This window comes from Stenella coeruleoalba (genome assembly GCF_951394435.1).
Source record: "Stenella coeruleoalba genome assembly, chromosome: 4".
NCBI lineage: Eukaryota > Metazoa > Chordata > Mammalia > Artiodactyla > Delphinidae > Stenella > Stenella coeruleoalba.
This window is the reverse complement of record NC_137149.1, coordinates 141,395,929-141,416,454: the sequence shown is the minus strand read 5'-3', so window position 1 is coordinate 141,416,454 and position 20,526 is coordinate 141,395,929. Positions and strand designations below refer to the sequence as shown.

Sequence of the window (20,526 nt, the reverse complement as noted above, 5' to 3'; positions counted from 1 at the left end):
ACACTTTAATGGTATTTTAAAAAGTAATTTTCAGCAGTTATGGTGGTTTTGTAGTAAAAAGTTTCTGCAGAGCTGCTCACATCACCATTATGGATGTTGTCTCCTCACGTGATATTCAACCAGTAATAGAAGTTAAACTTCATTGAACAGTTAATATTGCTAGAGAGAAGTCCAGGAATTTTACATATTGTAACTCATGGAATTTTTGCCTCAAGTTTATGAAGTAGTTACTACTATGGTCCCCATTTTATAGATAAAGAATCTGAGGGGCACGGAGTTTGAGTATCTTACACAAGCTGTTGAGTAGAGAGCAAGATTTGAATCCAAGCAAGCAGTCTGCCTCCTAAGCCCAAGCTCTCAACCCTTACGCTATTTATTACCATTGCTCAAATAATTCAAAGCCTCAAATTTGCTGACACTCTGCGCACAATCACACCAGACCCCCTTCATATTATAACCAAATACTTGTTCCCACAGAATGAAAGTCCTTCAAATGACTTGTATGGCTCCTGACCCACTCAGAAATTAGAATTTTAAAATATGTACAAAATAGTCTTTCTTCCTTCATTTCCTCTTATTCTTCTCAGCCCACCCAAAGCCCAACCACATGTGTGGTTTGGTTCCTTCTTTAGCATCTACACTGGGTCACCTTCCTGTTGAATTGGTGGAACTTCTTAATCACTTCCAGTGTTGATTAAGTCTAATTTTATATCTTCATGTATCTTAAATCTAAAATTCTGCAGGGTAAACAGGTTACCATACAACTCAGAACCAGAGTTTTCTTTGTAGCTTACTTCTTAACCACTGCTTCCTTCAGAAAATAGCATTTTCAGAGCTGAAGTGATGCTCCCAAGGTCTAAAAACATTTTAATAAAAATGTGTGTTCAGTGTTTGGAACTGAATTGTGTCCACTCCCCCAGAATTCATCCCCTATGGGACTAATCCCCAATATGACTATATTTGGAGGTAAGGATTTTAGAAAGGTAATTAAGGTTAATTGGGGTCATAAGGATGGGGCCCAAATCTGATAGCACTGATGTCTTTATAAGAAAAGGAAGAGACATCAGAGATTGCTCTCTCTCTCTCCACACATGCACAGAGAACATGTGAGGACCCGGAGAGAAGATGGCCATTTACATGGCAAGAAAAGTGGCCTCATCAGAAACCAGCCCTGATGGCATTTGATCTTGGACTTCTAGCCCCCAGAAATCTGAGAAAATAAATTTTTGTTGTTTAAGCCCCAAATCTGTGGTATTTTGTTATGGCTACTCTGGCAAACTAATACATTAACCTTACGCATATTATTTGGAAGGCAGCTATGCTTACCACTGTATCACCACCGCCAGCTACTCTTACTATTTGAAGGAAATTGGGAAACGGAAAGAGAGCTGAGAGAAAAAAAAAAAGACAAAGCTTTGTTGTTTTAGCTTCATTAGGCTATCGTTCAATCTTTGCCATCTCTTTGGAGTCTACCACCTGTCAGCTTAAACGTTATTTGAACAAACCTCCCATTAACGATGTACCTACATGGGGCAGGCGTTTGAAAGTCCACTCTCATACAAATGGCTTTCTCTTAAAGCAGCATCCAAACACTACTACCTCATGGGAAAATTCAGGTATTTATTGTGGTATTTCCTCCAATCTCTAGGTTTCCCTGAGCTTAATTTTCTCTTTAGGGCCTCAATGTGTAGGCTCTCTTTAGGGCGTGGCCTGCACACTGGTGGGAAGAAGTGGGAAGAGAAGCCAAGATTTTGGACTTTCTTTTGCCTTGAAATTGCCAATCCATGTTCTTTTCTTATTATTTTTCTAATTCCAGATGAATCCTAAGGCTTTTTTTTTTTTTTTTTTTTTTTTTTTTTTTGCGGTACGCGGGCCTCTCACTGCTGTGGCCCCTCCCGCCGTGGAGCACAGGCTCCGGACGCGCAGGCCCAGCGGCCATGGCTCACGGGCCCAGCCGCTCCGCGGCATGTGGGATCCTCCCAGACCAGGGCACGAACCCGCGTCCCCCGCATCGGCAGGCGGACTCTCAACCACTGCGCCACCAGGGAAGCCCCTCCTAAGGCTTTTTATCCTTGTGTCTGTTGACATCCTAGGCCTGAACCCTCAGATGTCATAGGAAATGCAATGACTTATGCCATGAACTCTTCCCAGAACCTTTGCTTTTCCCAGCCTCTTAATCTCCCAGGTCCTAATAACTTCTCTCATCATGATGTCAGCTTACATCTCACTGTGGCTACCTGTTTTGCCATGCAATGGCCTGAGTGACCCTCTGAACTTGGACTTGGATCTCAGCTCTAGATGAAACCAAAATATGCAGGGAAAACACTTTGGTCTGAGGCAAGGAAACTTTGACCCTCCAACAACCAGCACCACCACCAGCCTAAAATCTGCCTGTGACCTTTGAGGGGGACTGCTTTCCCCAATCAAAACCAGATCTCACACCATGCAGTTTATAGCCCATCAAGACCGTGACGCACTAGCATCTTGAAGTGCAAAACTCTGACTGTCCAACTCTATCTTTGCTAAGACTAGTGAGGTAGAATAATTTTTGACATAGTAATTCATAGTTTTTCTTATATTTCCTTATTCCCATCCTCTGCCTTCAAAAAACCGTCAGACTCTTTGGCCAATGGGAGGTTTGTGGCATGGTAGAAAACAGAATTTACATGCAAAAAGGCAAGACATATCATACCTTGACTTTTTTTTTTTAGTCTAATCCCTCTGAGGAGATTGTGGTAGGTCTTCTCTGAAGGTGAGCAAGAGAACCTTGGAGGAATAAGAATCTCCTTCAGGAAAAGAGTGATTCTCTGAGATGGGGAGATGGTGAAATCTCTGGGCTTCTCGAATGGCACACATACATGCCTTGCTCCTTTTTGGGACCCCCATGTAGCTGGTAGGGAGAGGAATGGCTGTGTGATTTCCCAAAGAATCCTTTGCTCTACACAGGAATGAGAGCAGTAGACTTGCAGAATTTGGGAGACAGGGGTACCATGGAAATCTCCATGGTAACTGGCATAGATGCTTTACAATTGGAAGGGTCTCCAGAATGCCTTGTTGATGATAAAACCATGAGGGTCATTGCACTAAAATAATTGAGGTTCACTTTCAAACCAGACTGGCCAGGTGAGGATTGACTTATGAAATCAGGTTGGGTTATTGTTAATAAACATATTGGACTCTTTCTTATTGAGATTCTAAGCTGAGATTTCTGTGTACTCTCTGGAACTTCACCCATATATGCAGCTGTCCCTACAGTTTGGCATTCCTAAACAATCCAGATTCAGACTTAGCAAGGAATCTCAAGCCTCATCAGTATGAGACCTTGACTTATTCTGCAAGAAACACTGTCAAATTCCTCGCAGTTGCAGGTATCACCACTAGAGGCCTCCCTAAAGAGGAAGCTTCACTGTTGGTGGGGACTTCATCTTCTAAAGTCCTGATCACTGAACATGTACTCAGTTTGGTCACATGAGGTAGAATAGTGGTGTTGATTAATATTTGGAAAGAGTAAAAGAGAAAGAAGGAAAAAAAAAAGTGAGGGGAGGATGAAGAAAACGAGAGAATGTGAATATGAACCTACATGTAAACTTTGAGTTTTAAACCCAGCACATCACAGACTGTTTATCCCCATGCTACCCAAACCCTCTAGAGTATTGCCTTGGCTTCTGGTGCATCTTTGGGAAGAGATGGAGGAATTCTGAACACCCTCTGGGGTAGTAATGCCAAAAGTATTTGACTCTCTCCTTTAGTAGATTGTAAGCAAATGCAACCCAAAACCAGACATGGAGTTTTATTCAGAGACATATTTGCAGTACCTACCACATTTCTAGACATACAGTAGGTACCAGAAATTTTTGTTGAGTGAATGAAGGAGCCATATCTTTAACTGTTGTCACAACAGTGGGACAAGATGAAGGAGCTGAATAATTTAAATGAGAGGTGGTAAGAAATAACCCACCATAGTTTTCTAAGGCACCAGGGAAACTGCTTCAGTCTTATGCCTTTTCTCCACCTTTTCTTTTAGACTTTGGTGGAGAGTGCAGATCTCCTGGGTTCAAGTCCTGGTCTTGCCACTTACGAACTTTGCGACTCTGTGCTCTCTGGACCCGAGTTTCTTCTGTAAAAAGTAAGTGCATTGTCGTAAAAACCAGATAAAGTAGTACCTGTGGAAATACGTTATAAAGTAAAAGATATCATATGGTGTTAAGGTGACATTACCACAAATATCAGTGCTTCTTTCTTTACTGTTGAACTAAAAGACCTGATAAAACAAATATTTTTTAGGAGCATCTAAATATCTGTTTGTATGGTACTTACACACACACGAACACACACACCATCACAAACACACATCCCGTCCCTCATTCCTCCCCCATACCACACATACATCACAGCTCTGAAACATTACATTTCTTTCCATATGGCTGGCAACATCTGGTGATTAACAGTTAAATAAAATTAATGAGACCTTCCATTTTTATTAGTCACGTAGTCATCCATTGGAAGCAATAACGTTTTCCAAAAGATCTCTGTTTTCTAATTCCCTTAAGTTCCAAGTTTCCCTGGCTGACCTGGCTTTGAACTGTGCTCCCTTGTAGATAAAAGGAAGGTATTTGGCTTCTTACAAAGAGCTAACCTTTCCCTTTGCATCTCATTGCAAGACTTCTACTCATCCCCACTGTGCTTGCTATAAATCAGAGGCCCTTCTGCTTTGATGTTTACTTCTTTTTATTTCTTTATTTCTTTTTTGTCTATAATACCAAATATTCTATTTGTGTGTGTGTGTGTATTACGTGTGACAAGCTTGTTCTATAGTGAATGCTAATGACTTTCTTAGCCACGGCATTTTATTGTGATAGCCTCATGTTTAAATTGAAAAATAATTTATACTCCACCATGCCCTGGCAACATCCATTGATACCAATATGGAAATAGTGTGGAATTGGACATTTTCTTGTGACATATTGCTTAATAAGTTATAAGCATTAGCCTGTCAGATCTGACAGTGGTACATAAATGACAACCTAAACAACCATTTACAATATCAGGTGGGTTATGGTTCAGCATGAATATTTATTATGATTTAATATGAATATTTAATATCCAGTATAAAAGGATTTATATGTCATTACCAGTAGAATTAAAGGCGCTTTGGTGATTTTAACATTTAAAAGTCATAGAGTTTAACAGCTTCACTAGGATCTTCATATTCTAAATGATTGATTTTAAAGCACTGTAGGTTTGAAGAGGTGACTAGCAAACTCATTTCAATTGCATTAAACTACAAAGAAAATGAATCCTTAGACACCATCTGGTGATTTATCAAAACAGATAAGAACATTTTCATGCTTACTGTTTCAAATGAAATGAATGCAAAGTAAAAATTTTCTCTTAATACAGTAGGTAAAAATATGCTAATTATTTTTCTTACTTTTAAAATTCTTCCTTCTCCATCAGACCACGAGTATTATTTAATACTTCCTAGCATCCAAGAAGATATCTTAAAATTCCCTAACTCATTTACCCCATCTGAGCAACTTGGCCATGGTTATGCCAGCTGGGCACCCTGAAATCCAGCTTTCTGGCTTCCTTTCCTATGCCATTCTGCACTTCCATTGGATTGAAAGCAGAAATAAATTTGGCGATGTTACAAGTCTCTGAGATCTTGGAATTTGGCCAATTTTTAAGTGATTTGTAGGTGTCATGGGTGGCTCAACATAATAAAAAAATAACAACTGCAATGTATATAATACTTGATAAAGGACTTTTCACATTCAGCGTATTCCTAGATTCTTATAACCATTCCGTGAAGCAGCTATCAGTGCTCTCATTTTCTTGGTGAAGAAATTTAAGCTCAGAGCAGTTTAATAAATTGTTCGCAGTCAGAGAGCAAGTGAGTAGCAGGGTTGTGATTCAGTCATAGCACCATTGGTTACATAGTTGATATTCTTTCCACTGCCCCATTTTTACCTTGCAACCTGGGGTCATTAAAAAAATGTAGTGTTTATAATTACCTTGGGAGACTCTATGTCCTGGTGTGTCGAAAAGAATCCCTGTGTCCATGTAAAAAATGTGAAAAATAACCTGAGCCTTTTGCCTTATGTTCTGAATTCTTGAGTGAGGCCTGCTGACCAGGAGTTGCAGTAAGTGAAAGCATCTAGGGAAGGATGAGAGTTTATCCTGGCTTGGAGGAGAGTGTGCACCTTGGATGAAATGGCAGAAAAGAGCTAAAGAAATAGTGAGGAGATGATGCTCTATAATTGTCCAAATTTGCTTTCTTAAACTGTGAAGACTGAACATACTAGATAAAAGAGCTATACAAACTACAAATGGCAACTGGGCCTTTTAGCAATAGCACTGTTAGAGAAAGAAAGACCTAGAGAGAGAGGGTGAGTATTAAGATTATCATCTTGTGGCAGGGATGGAGGTAGAAAAATAAATGCTCAGACCTTTAAAGAGAAAACAATAATTCTGCATCTACATTATTGTCCACTGAGGTTTGAATGCCAGAAGTTCTGAGCCAAGAAAGAGATGGCTTGGGAGATGGAGTATTAGTAATCTACTGCTAATTACCACAAACTTTCAAGGTTTAAAGTAACAATGTTTATTATTTCAAAGTTTCCATGGGTCAAGAATTCTGGTGCAGCTTACCTGGATGGCTCTGGTTCAGGGTCTCTAATGAGGCTGCAGTCATCTCAGTGCTTGACTGGGGAGAGCGGATCTTCTAAGATGGCTCACTCACATGGCTGTTGGCTGGAGGCCTCAGTTCCTTGCCCTATGGGCCTTTCAGAGGTCTGCTTCAGTGTTTCATGACACGCAGTTGGCTTCCCCCAGAATGAGTAATCTAAGAGAGGGCCAGGCAAAAGCTACCATGCCTTTTATGACCTAATCTGGGAGATCAGTCATTGTCACTCCCGCCACATTCTACTTGTTAGGAGTCAGTCCCTAAGTCTGGCCCATACTCAAGGGGAGAAGAATTTGGCTCTACCTTTTCAGAGGAGGACTGAAAAAGGATTTGTGGGAATATTTGAAAATTATTACAGATGTGTTAGATTGTGTGTGTGTGTGTGTGTGTGTGTGTGTGAGAGAGAGAGAGAGAGAGAGAGAGAGAGAGAGAGAGAGAGAGAGAGAGAGAGAAAGATTTAATGCTTAGAATTAGAAAAGGGACTTGAGGCAGCACCATGTCCCAAACCCTCATTTGACAGAAAAGAAAACAGAGTGAGTTTCAACAATTTCACCAAAACTCATGACTGTTACTGGCAGACATGGGGCACGATCCCTATTTGTCTGGATCCCAGACTCCCATTTTTTCCATTTCCAAATGTATGGGCTTAAAAAATATTTTAATCTAGTTTTTCTATGCATTTGGAAGAGCATAAACATTTGCTAAATTAGTTTTAAGGTGGCCTAGAAAACTTAATGACAAGTCTCCACGGTCAGACAGCAAGGCTAAAGCAGCCAGAACGAGGAGTAACAATACATCCCTTCTTCCCTGTTCCATCAGCAGAGGAGGTGTCCAACGAGGCTGACCATGCAATACATGGCGCTAGGATAACAACCAAAAGTCTTACGTCCTCTGCTGAAGCATCTGCTGACTTCATTTCCCCAACAAGTAAAACCGATGGCCCCTTCCTCTGTTTTCACCATACATTCTTCTGTTTCAGGAACCCTAAAACTTCGTATCACCTTTCTTTTTACATGTCTACTTCTTCTGCCTTCTCGAACCTGGGCTGTGTCCACTCATTCTGTATTCCCAGTACCTCGCACAATGATTGGTTCATAATAGGCACAATGATAACATATAATGACAATGATAGCATTGTTTTATGAAATTCCTGAGTGCATTTGTCATTTTAAAAATAGTTGACGTTAATCTAGCTCTTAAAAAGGGGCAAGTTTTGTTTGTTTGTTATAGGATTTTCTACTGTGTGATCACAGGTTACACAACTTCCTAGCCAGACTACACATTTAAAAAATGTATGTATGTATGTATGTATTTAGATAGAATTGAAGTGTAATGCGTAAGCTTAAGGTATACAGTATACTGATTTGATACATTTACATTGCAATATGGTTGCCACTGTAGCATTATATAGCGCTCTGTCGTGTCACGTATTATCATTTCTTCTAGCGATGGGAAAAATTGAGATCTAGTCTCTTGGCAAGTTTAATGGTTATAGTACAGTTTTGCTATCTATCAGCTGATATATAAGAGTTTGGGACAAGTTCTTATATGGAAATCAAGTAATAGCATTTTTCTTAGTTGGCTTCTCTGTTTGTGGCACCTGTGGCCCAGTTGAAAGTGACCTAGAGAGCAGGCACCTGACAATGTCTTCTAGTGAACTTCTCTTGTGTAATTAATTGTGAGACACAAAGCTTGTGCTACAGAAGAATATGGCACTAATCTTGAGCACCATTAGGTGTCCTCTGTCACTTATTCTAGTCTGTTTCCAATACATTTTCACTTGACTTCCATCCTTTTGTAATTTCTGTAAGATTTCACAAGCCAGATATATTTTAATGATTTTTAAAATAATCACCCATAGAAAAGGCTGATAAAGGCACAATTAAACTTGGGGACCAGTCTGAATTAACTGAGAAGGTATGTTAAAATCATGAGAGATGTTCACATTCTGAAAAGAAGTTTTGTGAATTATTAAAACTTTTCTTTTAGTGACATATTTTTCCCAGCAATTTCCCCAAATGGCTTTTACTTTCTCCCCCTTATGGCCAGTGTATTTCCTCCCCGTATTTATACATTTATTTATCCACAGAGATGAAGAAAAAGGGCCATCTCCATTTAAACTGAACTGTGTGTATTTCATGTTCTTGGCTTTGAAAATTGTCTTTCATTCTGTATGCTTTTGCAGAAATACAAATAATTGGAAACTGCTGTAAGTTAAATGTACATCTAAGTATTTTATAAGAGCAAAGGATAAAAAATTGTAGTAAGAGCTGGCTGCTCATGGGCAAGTAATGTTCACTAAGCATCTTAAAGTTATGTTTTCCACATTTCTCTAAAGACAATTTTAATTTATGGATTTGGAATAGGATACCCCACTTTTTTGTTAACATCTTTATTGGAGTATAATTGCTTTACAGTGTTGTGTAGTTTCTGCTGTATAACAAAGTGAATCAGCTATATGAATATGTATATCCCCATATCCCCTCCCTCTTATGTCTCCTTCCCACCCTCCTTATCCCACCCCTCTAGGTGGTCACAGAGCACCGAGCTGATCTCCCTTTGCCATGCAGCTGCTTCCCACTAGCTATCTATTTTACATTTGGTAGTGTATATATGTCAATGCTACTCTCTTACTTTGTCCCAGCTTACCCTTCCCCCTCCCCGTGCCCTCAAGTCCACTTTCTACGTCTGTGTCTTTACTCATGTCCTGCCCCTATGTTCATCAGAACCATTTTTTTTCTTAGATGCCATATATATGCGTTAGCATATGGTATTTGTCTCTTTCTGACTCACTTCTCTCTGTATGACAGACTCTAGGTCCATCCACTACACTACAAATAACTCAATTTCGTTTCTTTTTATGGCTAATATTCCATTGTATATATGTGCCACATCTTCTTCATCCATTCATCTATCAGTGGACACTTAGGTTGCTTCCATGTCCTGGCTATTGTAAATAGTGCTGCAATGAATATTGTGGTACACAACACTTTTTGAATTATGGTTTTGTCAGGGTATATGCCCAGTACTGGGATTGCAGGGTCATGTGGTAGTTCTATTTTTAGTTTTTTAAGGAACCTTCTCTGTTCTCCATAAAGGCTGTATCAATTTACATTCCTACTAACAGTGCAAGAGGGTTCCCTTTTCTCCACACCCTCTCCAGCATTTATTGTTTGTAGATATTCTGATGATGGCCATTCTGACTGGTGTGAGGTGATACCTCATTGTGGAATTGATTTGCATTTCTCTAATGGTTAGTGATGTTGAGCATTCTTTCATGTGTTTGTTGGCAATCTGTATATCTTCTTTGGAGAAATGTCGATTTAGGTCTTCTGCCCATTTTGGGATTGGGTTGTTTGTTTTTTTGATATTGAGCTGCATGAGCTGCTTGTGTATTTTGGACATTAATCCTTTGTCAGTTGCTTCGTTTGCAAATATTTCTCCCATTCTGAGGGTTGTCTTTTTGTCTTGTTTATGGTTTCCTTTGCTGTGTAAAAGCTTTTAAGTTTCATTAGGTCCCATTTGTTTATTTTTGTTTTTGTTTCCATTTCTCTAGGAGGTGGGTCTAAAAGGATCTTGCTGTGATTTATGTATAGAGTGTTCTGCCTATGTTTTCCTCTAAGAGTTTGATGGTGTCTGGCTTTACATTTAGATTTTTAATCCATTTTGAGTTTATTTTTGTGCATGGTGTTAGGAAGTGTTCTAATTTCATTCTTTTACATGTAGCTGTCCAGTTTTCCCAGCACCACTTATTGAAGAGGCTGTCTTTCCTCCATTGTATATTCTTGCCTCCTTTATCAAAGATAAGGTGACCGTATGTGCGTGGGTTTATCTCTGGGCTTTCTATCCTGTTCCATGGACCTGTATTTCTTTTTTTGTGCCACTACCATACTGTCTTGATTACTGTAGCTTTGTAGTGTAGTCAGAAGTCAGGGAGCCTGATTCCTCCAGCTCTGTTTTTCTTCCTCAAGATTGTATTGGCTATTTGGGGTCTTTTGTGTTTTCATACAAATTGTGATATTTTTTGTTCTAGTTCTTTGGAAAATGCGATTGGTAGTTTGATACGGATTGCATTGAGTCTGTAGGTTGCTTTGGGTAGTAGAGTCATTTTCACAATGTTCATTCTTCCAATCCAAGAACATAGTATATCTCTCCATCTGTTTGTATCATCTTTTGAATGGAATATCCTATAAATATCAATTAAGTCCATTTTGTCTGATGTGTCATTTAAAGCTTGTGTTTCCTTTTTTATTTTCATTTTGAATGATCTGTCTATTGGTGAAAGTGAGATGTTAAAGTCCCCTACTATTATTGTGTTACTGTCGATTTCCCCTTTGATGGCTGTTAGCATTTGCCTTATGTATTGAGGTGCTCCTATGTTGGGTGCATAAATATTTACAATTGTTATATCTTCTCCTTGGATTAATCCCTTGATATTATGTAGTGTCCTTCTTTGTCTCTTATAATAGTCTTTATTTTAAAGTCTATTTGGTCTGATATGAGAATTGCTACTGCAGCTTTCTTTTGATTTCCATTTGCATGGAATATCTTTTTCCATCCCCTCACTTTCAGTCTGTATGTGTCCCTAGTTCTGAAGTGGGTCTCTTGTAGACAGCATATATACAGGTCTTGTTTTTGTATCCATTCAACCAGTCTATATCTTTTGGTTGGAGCATTTAATCCATTTACATTTAAGGTAATTATCGATATGTATGTTCCTATTACCATTTTGTTAATTTTGGGGAGTTTGTTATTGTAGGTCTTTTCCTTCTTTTGTGTTTCCTGCCTAGAGAAGTTCCTTTATCATTTGTTGTAAAGATGTTTTGGTGGTTCTGAGTTTTCTTAACTTCTGCTTATCTGTAAAGGTTTTAATTTCTCCATCGAATCTGAATGAGGTCCTTGCTGGGTAGAATAATCTTTTTGTATGTTTTTGCCTTTCATCACTTTAAATATGTCTTGCCACTCCCTTCTGGCTTGCAGAGTTTCTGCTGAAAAATCAGCTGTTAACCTTATCGGATTCCCTTATATGTTATTTGTTGCTTTTTCCTTGCTGCTCTTAATATTTTTTCTTTGTATTTAATTTTTGGTCATTTGATTACTATGTGTCTCTGCATGTTTCTCTTTGGGTTTATCCTGTATGGTACTCTCAGTGCTTCTTGGACTTGATTGGCTATTTCCTTTCCCATGTTAGGGATGTGTTCATCTATAATGTCTTCAAATATTTTTTCAGATCCTTTCTTTTTCTCTTTTTCTTCTGCAACCCCTAAAATTCAATGTGGTACGTTTGAAGCTGTTCCGGAGGTCTCTGAGACTGTCCTCAATTCTTTTCATTCTTTTTTCTTTATTCTGCTCCCTGGCAGTTTTTTCCACCATTTTATCTTCCAGCTCACTTACCCATTCTTCTGCCTGAGTTATTCTGTTATTGATTCCTTCTAGAGTATTTTAATTTCAGGTATTGTGTTGTTCATCACTGTTTGTTTGCTCTTTACTTCTTCTAGATCCTTGTTAAATGTTTCTTGTATTTTCTCTATCCCGTTTCCGAGATTTTGGATCATCTTTACTGTCATTACTCCAAATTCTTTTTCAGATAGGTGTCCTATTTCCTATGCATTTATTTGTTCTTGTAAGTTTTTATCTTGCTTCTTCATCTGTAACATATCTTTTTTGTCGTTTCACTTTTTTTTTTTTTTTAATGAGTAGGGCTGCATTCCTGTCTTACTGGTTGTTTGGTCTGAGATTTTCAGCACTGGAGTTTGCAGGCAGTTGGATAGAGCTGGGTCTTTGTGCTGAGATGAGGGCCTCTGGTAGGCCTCACTCAATTGATAATCCCTGGGTTCTGAGGTTCTCTGTTAGTCCAGTAGTTTGGACTCAGAGCTCCCACCACAGGAGCCTGGGCCCGATCTCTGGCCTGGGAACCAAGATCCTGCAAGCTTTGTGTCGCAGTTAAAAAAAAAAGAAGAAGAAAAAAAGGAGCAGTACAATATCAAAGAATAAATAACAAAATAAAATTAGAAAGATAAAAAATATATTAAGAAAAATAAAACTGTAATAGAAACAACTGCAATAAGGTAAATTAAAACCACAACAGAGGAAAAAGAAAGGGGAGGGGAACAAGCCAAAAGGAGAGATCACTATCAAAGCATAAAGGATGAAATAAAATTAGAAAAATAAAAGATGTATTAGGAAAAATAAAAATATAAAAGAATCAACAACGATGAATCAACAAGGTAAAACAGAACCCCAATCTAAAAGAGGAAAAAGAAAGAAAGGCCTTGGCTATGTGGGCGGAGTTTAGGCAGGGGGTGGAACTTAGGCAAGGGAGGGGGTTTAGGGTGGGGCAGCACCTAGGCGGGTGGGGGGGGTGACATTTGAGCATGGGGTGTGGCCTCTGCTTAGGACCTGCAGAAGGGGAGCGGCCTCTGGAGTGTGGAGTTCTGGAGTTTGGAGGTAGGGCCCTGGGTAGGAGTGTATGGTGGGACTTGGGCAGGAAGGAGGCTCCAAGGGCAGAGGATTAGGCCTCAGAGCCCAACAGGCTCCCTAGTGCCTAAGTGGACAGGGAAAGCACTGGCCCTGTTCCCTTCCATTCCTTCGCGCCCTCCCCCACTGTCTCCCCCAGGGTCTCCCCCATCAGTGCTGGACCCCTAACCATGGGCGGGTCCCGCTGGTTGTAGGAACTCCTTCCCTCCTCCAGCCACCCATCTGGGGTGCTGGTTCTGGAGGTCTGGCCTTTACTTTTGCTCCCCCTTCCTTCCCTCCCACTCCCTCAGGACCCGCATGGCTGGGGGGCGCCTAGGTGGGCAGAGGATCAGGCCCGCGATCTCAACAGGTTCCTGAAAGATACCCCACTTTTTTAAAGAGTCTCACCTAAATATTTACTGTAACCTCATAATCTCATGGACTATCTTTGGCATCACCTATTTTATGTCTCTCTATTTATTCAAATTTTAGCCCTACAGTCTAATATAAATATTTTGATTTTGATTAAATCCACAACGTCTTCAACTTTTTTCTTTTCCTGTTTCTTCACACCTTATATCTTCAGGATATACTCTCCCAGAATATGGTCTTCCCACCTTATGGGAAACTTCTGTCAAGTTCTCCTTTTTTAACTCCTAATCACAAGTTTTTTAATACCAGAAATGTATAACATTAAATCACAAACAGCTTACAGAGAAGAGTTAATCATAGAATTGTATTTGTCATTACCCCTAAATGTTAATGAATTTAACGGGTCATTTCTAAAATATTTGGATTACATAGAAATCAGGGAATTAAAAACTTGGATATACTGGGATAAAGAAGTTGGTATAGAATGGCTCCAGAGATGTATTTCATATTTATAACTGGTCAGATAGAGCCACCATTTATTTAGTAGGTGAAAACTATTAAAGAACTGCTAGTTGGAGAGCATAATATTCATACTATTGTAGAGGAACAAACATTTGGAAATTGCTAAGGAAATTGCCTAGTTAAAGTAATAGGTTTTAAACAATGGAGAAGAAAATGGATCAAGAAGAGCAAATGTAATACAACATAGTCCCCATCCCTAGGTCCAACATCTTAGAAACACTTTTGGGGGATTCAGGCAGTCCTAAGAAGCCACAGTAGCTAGGAAAATGAAAGTGGAAAGAGAGAAAAGGGATGTTATGAGGAAGAGACTGAGAGAGACAGAGACAGATGCACGCAGAGAGAATGATGATCCATTATAAAAACTCAGGACAATTTAGACAACATAAAAAACGGAAAGATTGCAACGGGGTATTGGCAGTCATCTTTTGTCTTCATGGTCTTACACTTTCCTCAGGCAAAGATATTATAGGTTTGTGGGTGAAAGGAGCTGATGTTGAACAAAGAATATTTTTAAGAAGCTAATAAGGAGATTTTTGGAGGAAATTTTTGGGGACTATGTGTGTTGTCCAATGTTGCCTTTGCACTGGATGTTGACCTTTATTCTGAAAAACTGAATAAGATAGGGGAAGTTTCCAAAAGAGAAGAATTAGGAAGATTAACAGTGGGTCTTACTGCTAAGATTTTGAGTTTAGATTTTAGGCATAGAAAATAAAGATGAGGAAAAAGTTAAGATCTGAATCCCTTTTTCTGATTACAAATATGTATTTCCTGGAGTATACATTGTGGTCAGTTAGTCAGAAGTGACCTTCAACAGTGTGGGGCAGTATGAAAGCCAAAAATTAGGCGGAATCTACCAGAGAACATTTCCTGAGCGGAGAGAAGGGTGAGATGTATACGCTATAACCCCACATGGATCATCTGATCCAAATTCCAATATTTACAAAGAGGATATGAGTTCACCCAACCAGCTTTTGAAATAAATAAGCATATGTGTAAAAACAGTAAGTAGATTTCACAGAATTTCCGAGGTGAAAAGGAAATAAAAGATCATCTGATCCAACTTCTATCTTCCAATTAAGTCTTTTTACTACATCCCTGGTAATGAAAAACATGTCTCCATTTGAACATTTCCTTTCTGCATAAACTTCTTCCCTTCTGTTCCAGACTACCAGTTCCTATTTTGGGGCAACTTCTGTTGTGAAAAGGTTTAGTCTTAGATTCTGCTATTCTTTATAACTATCTGTCCTAGCTCTGTTCTCTGGATTCCATTTCCATTTTAGTATTTATATCCATATATAATGCTCTTCCAAAGTTTCCTCTTTCCCACACTAAGTACTCTCAAATCTTGCACATGTTGCCTATATATTTTCATTTGTAGATTCTTCCCCATCTCTGGATTCTTTGGATTCACTTAGTTGAACATGGACAATGTCCATGTCAGGAGAAATGAAAAAAATGAGACTGCTGTTGAGTTAGTAGAAAGCATTGAAGGGTGAAATAGTGGTATTTATTATGACAAAATTGGTTGAGAAAGGCAAAGGGACAACTAGATGGTAAAGTATCATGTAAAATTACAGCTAGTGTAGGTAGCAAGCCACATTATAGATAATAAAGCCAGAGTTAGGAAGATTGATCTGACAGATTTGCAACTAGAACTAGGGGTTCAAGAACACACAGAGAGGGAAGTGAACAAGTACTGTTGTCCAGACAACCAGAGTGAGGAGAGTGGGTGATGCAGGATACATTGTAAGATCACCAGTAAATCAGTTTAGATTCATGGACCACTTTTTTAAAATGGTGTGGGGGGCATTAAAATTGTACAGAATAGATACGGAAAATGGTTCTAACAGTCACTGACTTCTTTTTAACACGGTAAATGCTTTTTATATTATGTAAATTATACACATGCATTTGGAAAACTCAAAATTCAAAAAACTCTATGGAAGTAGTAAAAATTACCTGGAATCACTCGACCATGAAAAAACCGTATTCACCATTTGGTGATTATTTCCTTTAGTGCGTCTCTTTTTGCACACACATGTGCCCACACAGAAACATGCATACATTATATTACTCATTTGGGTCATATCAAATACATTATTTTCTATGAACCCTTTAAGTTTTCAAACTTTTTTTTCTGAGCATCTCTCTTCCTTTCCTCTTCTTTTCTGTCCTTTTGTCAGCCACACCCCCATAGGTGATCTGTGTTATAAACCTCATGTGTAACTTTCCATGTGTATCTTCATGCTCAAAATCATATATACATATGAGGGGTTTTAGTCATTGTTTGTTTTGTGAAGGTGGGATTATATTATATACATGTTTCTGCAATTTGATGTTTTTCTTTAAACTCCTCCAGTTCATTTGGTGGGGCTCTAATCCATTTTTTTTTTATGGTTGTATAAAACCCCATGGTAGGAATGTATTACAGTCTGTCTAACTATTCTCCTACTGAATGGCATTCTCTTTGTTTCATCCTTTTGCCAAGGTAAATGTGGAATAATCATCCTTGTATATTTATCCTTACTCACTGATACTTTTATTTCTGTGGGGTAATTTCCCAGGAGTGGAACTGCTGGGCTTACAGTTATGTACATTTTCAATTTTTAATAGACACTGCCAGATGGCTTTCCCCAAAGCCTGCAACAACTCACATTTCCACCTTTTTTCCCTACATCCCCGCCAGTAGTGGGTGTTATTACCGTTTCATTTCTAGCAGTGATAGCAGTTATTACTGTAATCTGCATGTTTTAAACAACTAGTAACTGCCTATTCATATCTTTGGTCATTTTTTATTATATGCCTGACTATTAGGATTTAAATAAAAATAATTTAATATTTTGCATCATCAGGAATACATGCAATATGTGAAGGAAAATAAAATTTGTTAAATATACTGTTTGTAATGATAAACATTCCATGAACCTCTGTGGTATCACTTAATCTTGAGGTAATTGGAGAGTCTATCAAGGTCTCGCAGCATCTCAGGAGCATGGGCAGGAAGCCTTAAGGGCACGTCCTCACTGGTAGAAAGCTGATGGATGCTCAACTAGTATATGTTCTATGGGCTGTACATAATTTTAAACATAATAAGTGATTGGGTTAGAGGATTTAAAGATAGAGGAACCAATTGCATGTGTGGTAGGTGAATGTGGTTGGACTCCGCGTGCCAATGCAAAATGCCCAGATCCTGAGAGAGAGACGCATTGAACGTTCCGCAGACCTGACTGGCATGAAGGGCCATGCGCAAAAGCTAAGGCAAGAAAATGCAGACATTTTGATGTAGAGAGCGTGCATTTGTGCTAGCGGTGCCTTTTCAAGACCCTGCTTCTAGTCATCCCTAATGCTGCTTCAAAGCCGACACTTCTCAGTGTGCCTCCTGACAGCATGAGACCTGGGATGACCATCTGACTACTCAGCTCCAACAGAGCAGTGTTTTCCATTACCATGCAGATGGCTATTTGCAAAATAACTAGGATTTGTTTTAGGCCAAATGTTAGGCTGGGTTATTCTTTACCCTGAACCTCTTATCAGTTCACATGTAAATTCTTACAGATTAATGCAGTCATGTAGTTTTGAGTCAATCCAAAGGTGAAAATCCGTTTGACAATCTGGCTTCCACAACAGTGATCAAATGCCTTTCATACCACTGATGGGAGCTCTCAGGCTTCCCTGAGCTTCAGTAATTCAAATATGTCTAAAAGTATTGATTTTACACTCAGTATGACAGAATTTTAAGAAGGGAAATAGGTAACATTAATTCTTCACTACACAGATGTTGTCATTTTAAAGCATGTCATTTTGGAATGACACTGCTTTGGTGAAATGTAACTAAGAGAGATTAAGAAATTCAAGTACAGGGAAAGAGCTAGCCCAATGAGAGGATATGGAAGGTCAGTGGGAGGATGGAGAGTTGCTTATGATTACATATTCTCTTTTTGTTGTGTTTGTTTTTTAATTCTTAAAAAATTTACTGATGCATAACTGATTTACAATGTTGTGTTAGTTTCTGGTGTACAGCAAAGTGATTCAGTTTTATATATATTATATATTCTTTTTCACATTTTTTCCATTATGGTTTATTATGGCTACATACTTTTTTCATTATGGAACTATATTGGATATAGTTCCCTGTGCTATACAGTAGGACCTTATTTTTTATCCATTCTATATATAATTGTTTGCATCCACTACCCCAAACTCTCAATCCACTCCTCCCCCACCTGCCTTCTCTTGGTAACCACAAGTCTGTTCTCTATGTCTGTGAGTTTGCTTGTGTTTCATACTAAGTTCATTTGTCATATTTTAGGTTCCACATATAAATGATATCATAAGGTATTTGTCTTTCTTTTTCTGACTTACTTCACTTAATAGGATAATCTCTAGGTCCATCCATGTTGCTGCAAATGGCATTATTTCATTCTTTTTTATGGCTGAGTAGTATTCCATTGTGTATATATACCGTATCTTCTTTATCCATTCATCTGTCAGCGGACATTTAGGTTGTTTCCATGTCTTGGCTATTGTAAATAGTGCTGCTGTGAACATAGGGATGCATGTATTTTTTATTTTTACTTTTAAAAAATTTACTTTATTGAAGTATTGTTGACTTACAATGTTGTATTAGTTTCTGGTGTACAGCAAAGTGATTCAGTGATAAATATATATATATATATATTCTTTCTCATGTTCTTATGATTACATATTCTTGATTGAGTTCACTCCTCAGTACACCTGTTACTAAGAAAGATGGGCATGTTTTGAACCTGGGTTTGTACAAAATGAAAGTCCAGTCTCTTTCCATTACACCATGTGGTGATACTTTATGATTTTCTATAGATATGAAGTTATACTTTCAGTTTGAAGACTGAATAAAATTCTGTGTGATTAACTTTTTGTATCCACAATAGGAAACTTTTACCAGTACATTCAGAATGTTTCATTGTGTAAATTCATTATACGGCAACACTGTTGTGAAAACTTTATAAATAATTCATAGGATTTTCTTATGTTGAAAATTAAACTAGCAAGAAAAGTTGGATTAACAATATGTTTCAATATAAACTACTTTAAAAGCTATTTTACTAAAATAAACTTTAAAAAGAGAATTGTATTAATACTGGAAAGGAGATATGATACAGCTTAAGTCATTCTGCACATAGCCTGAATATCAGCATTATAGTGTAAAAAAAAGTTGACTAGGTCAGAAAGCCAATTTGCAAAACAGTGCTAATGAGTTATAAGTTAGCAAACTCATTTCATCATATAAGAAGATGGTCATAGACTGCTCCCATATGAAAAGTATACATGGTCTTCATGTGAGTAAATAGAGTTGAGAAAGGGAAAGATTGCTTTCATTTGACGTTTTCATATTTTGTTTTAGGAAAATCTATGAGACATTTATATTCATTTATGTCGGAATAATTTGAATGATTTTTGAATTAATCATTTTAATACATAATTACCCAACACCATGTTTTCTCCCTTACATAAGATTTTGATATTTCAAAGTAGAAGTTGTTACAAGTATGAATTTCATATTACAAAGGAAAATGGATTGGAATTCTCAAGTCTTTTGCTGACTTTTCCAAGAATAGGATACTAAGTGGTGAAGCTATGTCTTTAACTGATCCGGGAAAGGTGTTTATTTTAAAGAAAAGCCCGAGGTTATTCTAATCTTCCACCTACTGTAGTGTTCCACCTGCTGCTTCCTTTTCCATTTCTCCTCTCCTCTCCCCTCATCCTCTACTTTTGCATCAAGACCAGTGACTTCTGTCTACCCCAGTCTACCCTCCTCTGAATGTCCCTCTTTAAGAGTTGACATTCTCAGGACACGTCCTGTCTATCCTCCTTCCTATTTAAAATATTTGCCTCTTCTCATTGGTACAAATGGATTAAATTATTTATCCATTCCAGACACCATGTTTGAATTTTAAGAAGGACTTATTCTCTGAAAACAGTGGACCTCATGTAAATGCTAGGAGCTTCATGTACTAGAGCCAAATTCTTAAATAGAACAGAATCACTTTTCCTATGTGGAACCTGCTTGATTTCCCACTCATCTGAGCAGCTCTGTGAGGCAGAAGAGGCAGAGTTTAAAAGGTTGGGTACTGCCTGGGTTTGTAGCTCCATCACTTATTAGCTATGAGACCCAGTGAAAGTTATTGAAGCTTGTTACGCTTAATAAGGTTACCTACCTCATAGGTTTGTGGTAAGGATGAAATGAGATAATGTATGTAAAGTACCTCTCCTGGTGTCTCCCTCACAGTAAATGTTCAAGACATGTAAGCTATTATTATTATCATTATTCGGGTATTATCTGGGAGCACTTAGGAATACTAATGAACAGAGCAGAATTCATTCTTCCTTTCAGAGTTAACCAAATGCCTTTTTAGATCATGTTCAACTAGCAAAGGTTAAATAAGTGCTAGATTGTTGCCACCAAAAGAAGCACGTGATTTCTGTCTCCAGTCTGGTAGCCAGGGGTTTGG

The 20,526-nt window shown here is 38.3% G+C and overlaps 1 long non-coding RNA gene across 7 annotated transcripts in view; it reads left to right on the top strand.

The window, feature by feature from the left end:
- Positions 1–20,526, top strand: part of LOC307186235 — a 358,643-nt gene that overhangs the window by 188,606 nt on the left and 149,511 nt on the right. For all 7 annotated transcript variants that reach the window (XR_013828283.1, XR_013828284.1, XR_013828285.1 and 4 more), the window contains one exon: positions 4,025–4,126. This is a non-coding gene — a long non-coding RNA (uncharacterized lncRNA). The remainder of the gene's footprint in view (positions 1–4,024; positions 4,127–20,526) is intronic.